The 6,986-nt window shown below is 36.0% G+C and overlaps 1 pseudogene across 1 annotated transcript; it reads left to right on the plus strand.

Moving 5' to 3' along the window:
• Positions 1-2,223: 2,223 nt before the first annotated feature.
• On the plus strand, positions 2,224-3,496 carry LOC309830067 (zinc finger CCCH domain-containing protein 15-like; annotated as a pseudogene). The gene has a single exon. The product of its transcript is annotated as a zinc finger CCCH domain-containing protein 15-like (transcript).
• Positions 3,497-6,986: the final 3,490 nt, after the last annotated feature.

Below are 6,986 nucleotides of genomic sequence, written 5' to 3' on the forward strand. Positions count from 1 at the left end.
TCCTCAAAAATATTAAAAATAGAGCTACCATACAATTCAGCAATTCCAAAGAAAACAAAAACACTAATTTGAAAAGATATATGCACACTGCAGTATTTACAATAGCACAAGATATAGAAGCAACCTAAGTGTCCATCAATAGATAATGGATAAAGAACATGTGGTATATATATAACAGAATATTACTCAGCCATAAAAAAAGAATGAGGGCTTCCCTTGTGGCGCAGTGGTTGAGAGTCTGCCTGTCGATGCAGGGGACACGGGTTCGTGCCCCAGTCCAGGAGGATCCCACATGCCGCGGAGCGGCTAGGCCCGTGAGCCATGGCCGCTGAGCCTGTGTGTCCAGAGCCTGTGCTCCGCAATGGGAGAGGCCACAAGAGTGAGAGGCCCGCGTACCGCAAAAAAAAAAAAATTAAATCTTGCCATTTGTGACAACATAGGTGGACCTAGAGGGTATTATGCTGAGTGAAATAAGTCAGACAAAGACAAATACTGTATGATTTCACTCATGTGTAATCTAAAAAACAATAAATGAACAAACAAAACACAAATGGAGTCAGATACAGAGAACAAACAGGTGGTTGTCAAAGGGGAGGAGAGTCAGGAGATGTGTGAAATAAATGAGGGAACTTAAGACGTACAAACTTCCAGTTACAAAATAAATGAGTCAGGGGTATGGTATGTACAGCATGGGAAATATAGTTAGTAGTAACGTAATACCTTTGTATGGTGACAGATGGAAAGTAGACTTATGATGGTGATCATTTTATAATATAGAGAAATATCGAATCATTATGGTGTGCTCCAGGAACTAACATAGTGTTGTAGGTCAATTATACTTCAAAAACAAATAAACTCGTAGAAAAAAAGATCAGATTTGTGGTTACCAGAGGCAGTGGATAAAGGGAAGAGGGACTGGTTGAAATGTGTCAAAAGGCACAAACTTCCAATTATAAGATAAATAAGCACTAGGAATATAGTGCACAACATGATCAATATAATTAATAACTGCTGTATGTTATTTATGAAAGTTATTAAGAGAGTAAATCCTAAGAGTTCTCATCATAAGGAAAAATACATTTTTTTAATTTCTATTTTGTACCTCTATGAGGTGATGGAGGTTCACTAATATTGTGGTAATCATTTCATGATGCATGTAAATCAAATCATTATGCTCTACCCTATAAACTTATACAGTGCTCTATGTCAATTATATCTCAATGAAACTGGAAGAAAAAAGAAAAATAGTAAATACATGGAAGAGATTTACATGCATCATTCACTGACCAAAACAATTAAGCTTTCCTCTACTTTCTCCTGCCTTTCTCACTTCCTTCAAGTTTTGCCCAAATGGTACCTCCACAACTTATAGTCCTGTTTAAAATGGCAACTTTCTCCCCACTCCCAACACTGCTCTTTATGGCATTTATCACTTCCAACCTACTATACAATTTACTTCTCGTTGGTGTTTATTGCTGATGTTTCCACACAAGAATGTAAGCATCACCAAAGTGGACAATTTTTTTTTCTTTACTGATTGTATCTTAAATACCTAAAGCAGTACCTGGCATTGAATGATATTTTTGACTATATGAGCAAAGTTTTAGTATTGCTTCTCAAACCCTCTATTTATAATGAGAAAAAAGAACAACAAAATATTTAGCATTACTATTTGGGGACTGAAGTTATTACATACTAATTTTAATTAATAATAAATTAAATTAGCAATATAAATATATAAGGTAAAACAAAGTGAGCCTGTTTTTAATTCATTATTTTGAGCCTTTAATTTTCTTTTTTGCAACTAAAACTGGTAGTTTTAGTTGAATCATACTCTTGTCTTTATTTGGTCATTCTGCAGTAATGTTTTTTGCACAAGGATCTTAACAGAGCCATGAAGAACTTGAGTATCTTTTTGACTTTCTGTTTTTGATTAGATTTCTTCAAGGACATGTTCTTCCAAACCTGTCCAGCTCAGAGAATTTACACGGAGTGCTGTAATCTTGAGGACAGTAAATACCCGTGGTAGCTGGCGTTAGTCACAGGATGGTGCATTTTAAGGGATGAAACATTTTGTGTCTCTAGATAGCTTCACAAAGGTGACTTAGATCAGTGTTCCTTAAACTTTATTGTAGGCGTCTTCCTCCTTCTCCTACTGCAGGGCCAGAGTCCCTGAGGGAGTCCAGCTGTGTTTAAGTCTGGCGGGTGCCACCTGTCTCTGCCATGCCCCCCAAGAAACAGGCTCAGGCTGGGGGCAGCAAAAAGGCGGAGCAGAAAAAGGAGAAGATTATCGAAGACAAAACTTCTGATCTAAAGAATAAGAAAGGAGCAAAGCAACAGAAGTTTATCAAGGCTGTCACTCATCAAGTTAAATTTGGTCAACAAAATCCACTTTAGGTAGCATAAAGTGAAGCTGAAAGAAGTTGAAGAAAGATGACAAGAAGAAGGAATTGCAAGAGCTAAATGAGTTGTTCAAACCTGTAGTTGCCGCTCAAAAAATAAGTAAAGGTGCAGATCCCAAATCCATGGTATGTGCATTCTTCAAGTAAGGACAGTGTACTAAAGGAGATAAGTGTAAGTTCTCTCATGACTTGACTCTGGAGACAAAATGTGAAAGGTGAAGTGTTTACATTGATGCAAGAGATGAAGAGCTTGATAAAGATACTATGGATAATTGGGATGAGAAAAAACTGGAAGAGGTAGTAAACAAGCAGCACGGTGAGGTGGAAAAGAAAAAACCAAAAACTCAAATAGTGTGCAAGCATTTCCTTGAAGTTATTGAAAACAACAAATATGGCTGGTTTGGGGTATGCCCTAGAGGGGGTAATATTTGCATGTATCATCATGCACTTTCTCCTGAGTTTGTCTTTAAAAAAGATAAAAAGAAGAAAAAGAAGATGAAATTTCATTAGAAGATCTAATTGAAAGAGAGCATTCTGCCGTAGGTCCAAATGTTACCAAAGTTACGTTAGAATCTTTTCTTGCATGGAAGAAGAGAAAAAGACAAGAAAAGATTGATAAACTTGAGCAAGATATAGAAACAAGGAAAGCAGACTTCAAAGCAGGGAAAGCATTAGTGATTAGTGGTTGTGAGGTGTTTGAATTTCGTCCTGAACTGGTTGACGATGAGGAGGAGGAAGCTGATGATACCTTTTATACCCAGGGAACAGGTGGTGATGAGGTTGATGATTCAGTGAGCATAAATGACATAGATTTAAGCCTGTACCTCCCAAGAGATGTAGATGAGACAGGTATTACTGTAGCCAGTCTTGAAAGATTCAGCACATATACTTCAGAAAAGGATGAAAACAAATTAAGTGAAGCTTCCGGAGGTATGGCTGAAAATGGTGAAAGAAGTGATTTGGAAGAGGACAACGAAAGGGAGGGACAGGAAAATGGAGCCATTGATTCTGTTCCTGTTGACAGAAGTCTTCTTACTGGGGAAGATTTGGATGAACTAGAAGAAGAATTAAACACACTTGATTTAGAAGAATGACACCAAACAAGTCAATGAAAAAATTAAGCCAGCTCAGCATGAGTTGAAATTGACTACATTAATTTTTTTCCACCTAGAATTCAACAGGATATTTGTTTCCCATGCTGATTCTGGAGGGCTTACTCTCCTCCAAAAAAGGAATATTCTCCCTACATCTTGTCTTCTGACTTTGGCTACATCTCATAGTAAGTTCAGAGTAGTTCATGATAAATTAAAAATATAATGGTCATTGCAGAAAATGATTGATTGTTTTAACTGTCCACTCAAGTAGGAAGTGTAACTGCTTTTCCAGCTTTTGATTTTCATTGGGTATGTGTTATTAGAAGGACAACATAAATTTAAATTACCCTTCATTTAATGCAGTTTTTAATGAGTGATTTTCTTTCCTTTGTATTTATATGTTCAAAAGGCTGCCTAAGATATGAGCCTGTACTTCATAAAGGAAACTGTGTATGCAGATTCAGTATTGTATATCTTTGGACAATTAGATGGACATTTAAAATGAAACTTCATTAGTCTGCCAGGATCAGCTGCAATGCCCTGTGTTAAACTGTTTTGAACTATTCCTTTTCTTTTTTGCCAATAAAGTTGTAAATAAAGACCTTGATACATTGAAATCCAAGAAAATAAAAATAAAACTTTATTGTATATGCAAATTACCTGGGAATCTTAAAAAAATGGATATCAAGAGTAGGTAGATCTCCAGTAGGGCTCTAGATTCTGCATTTCTAATCAACACCCAGGTGATATTGACACTGTTGATGCAATAAACACCCTTTGCATAACAAGGGTCTAGATTAAACTTTTTTATTGTCATTAACCTGTTTCCTACCTGAATTAAACTTCAATTTGATTTCTTAAAGGGCAATGAGGAGAAAACTTACACACTTTTCCTTTCATAGTTTAAAACCATCTGGTAACATTTTTACTCAATAATATTAATTATGAATTTCAAGTTTGTGTACAATAGCATTTACAAACAAATAAGAGAGTTAGTTTTTAGGAACGATCTAAAGACAGGTGTAGATTTTATTCTCTAATGAGGTTCAAGTTTAGGACTGTAATGAGCCTCGCTGAAAAAGTGAAGCTAAATGGCAGATTTGTTTTGATAGAGACCGAGAATTTTAAGTGCGTGCTGGCTTTACATGTCTTTGAAACTCTGTGCTATAAAAACACAGAAGCCAGGAAATGAACCCAGCCAAGTGATTCCACTCTCTAAAGATGTCAGAATCAGTTCTTCGCGATGTCCAAATATTCCTCCTTCAGAAGTGAAGGAGGAAAGGCCTCAATCATCTGTAGCTGAGTAAACCAAGAGCACTTTTTCTTATGTAAATCAGTCACAGTTCCTTAAAGAAAAGCATCCTTCCTCCTGAAGACAGCTGAAACATACATCTCTTATTCCAGTTCAGGCTTTGTTTTCTCTGAAATTGGAGAGGAGGACTATTGAAATTTTGTCTTTATTCTTTTAAGAAAAATGAGCTAGCTTAGAGAACAGAAGAATTGGGGTATGCGTGTGGAAGAGAGACACTCAATGCTAGTGTCCCAAGTACCTCAAGTTTCTCGTTTTGACTCAGAATTATAAAACAACAATTTCTTTGACCCAATTGCCCCGGTTGGGGCTGGTCCAAGTCCCCTCATTGGTCACTGGGAGATCAGGTTCTGCATGTCTGCTCACCAAGCATTCTCCTAGCTATTAGTAACTGTCTTCACTTGGAATTCTCTTTTATGACTCAGTGCAACTCTTATGTTTGGGCTGGGCAACCTTCGAGTTCTTACTTAATCCAACCTGATGCAATCTGAGTGGAAACAGACTGTGCTCCCCTTTTTCTTAAGAAAAAAAATTGGTAATATCACTGTGGCTGGAACAGTTAGGGAAACTTTGAGAAGAAAATAAGAAAATCATGGCTTAACTGGGGATTTTAATGTGACAAAGTGTGGGAGTTCTTACGGTCATACGAGTGCACTGACACGGAAGTATTTGCCTTTGAAATTGGATAAACTGAGCTTAAAATTTGCATGGGGGCAAATTAGCATGTGGTATCTCAAACTAGCATGTGGTATCTCAAGATCTCCTTTCAGAGAACATCTGCTTTCTAAAGGAAAGCTGGCAGACCATGCTGCAGGTAAAAGTCGAGATCATTTGTGACAAAATCAACTTCAGTAGTTAATGTAACACTCTAAAGCAGGGGTTCTTAACTAGGTGTTGTACCCAGAAGCTTCAGTGATTACATAGAGCACTTGTACAGTTTACTGGGAGAGGGTATATTAGTTTTCATCAGATTGTCAAATGATTCTGTGATTCTCCCAAAAAGGTGAAGAACCATATCACTTGTGTCTCTCAAAATTTAAAACATTTGTGACTTTGAGCTAAACATTCCATCTTCAGGAATCTATCTGACATAAATAATCATCCTAATGAACAATTTCTGAATTGTTTGTAATAGTCAAAGAATAGAAAAAACCTTACATATCCATCAATAGAAAATAGTTTAAAATATTATAGCACATTTATATTATGGAATACTATACTGCCATTAAAAATAGTAAGGCTTATATTGAAAACTGTCTCAGATGTCTTGTTAACTTAAGAGTCTTCTGTTCATCAGATGATCAATTAAGCATCCATGATGTGCTAGACACTTTGGTACCAGGGATAAAAATAAGGAAATACTGACCCTTCTCTAGTTTCATTTTACTTAAGGTCTAGATGAGATCAATATGTATTTATGATATGTGGATAAAGATATAAGTCCTAGTGTTTGCTTGCATATGTGTATTTTCATATACATATCAAAAGTTTGAAACAATATAAATCAAGAAACAAGATTTTAACACCAGGGATTTGAAAAGGAGGAAGAGACGTTCAATTTTTCTTTTATTTTGTTTGAATTTATTTTAAAATGTCTATTACTTTGGTAACACTTAAATATTTTTAACCATTTACTTAAAACTCTGGGGGAAAGCATTGCTTTTAAGCTGAGTGTATAACTGGTTACCATAGTCTTCATAGTAACAAAAAAATTTGTAGGCTTAATTTTTAAAATAAGTGTTTGATACTAACAGCCAGTTTGACAATCTTTTTGTATTTAAGACAATTTTTAAAACTGTCTACTGGGTCTCTATTCTACTCCTGTGTGATAGTGATTACACATGAAACCCTCTTCTTATCCCTTTTCTTTGGATCTATTGCAGACATATCAAATAGTTTCCCAATCCACAGTGTTATTTGGCATACAAAATACTGACACCAACCCTGGAAGAATTAACAGTTATTTGGGTTAAATTAAAAAGTGTTTTGTTCAGTATCTAACCACCAACCACATGCTCTTGGAGATCTTTTCGGCTATGTGTTTGATTCTCCAAGTACATTTTTTAAGTCTCTAAAACTCAGGGCTCAACATTTGAGTATGATTTATACCATGTTTTACCAAGTCTTTGTGGGAACGTCTACAAAAGATATTGTGCCTATTTCAATGACTGTACAATGACT

This window comes from Grampus griseus (genome assembly GCF_964374135.1).
Source record: "Grampus griseus genome assembly, chromosome: 11".
Classification (NCBI taxonomy): Eukaryota; Metazoa; Chordata; class Mammalia; order Artiodactyla; family Delphinidae; genus Grampus; species Grampus griseus.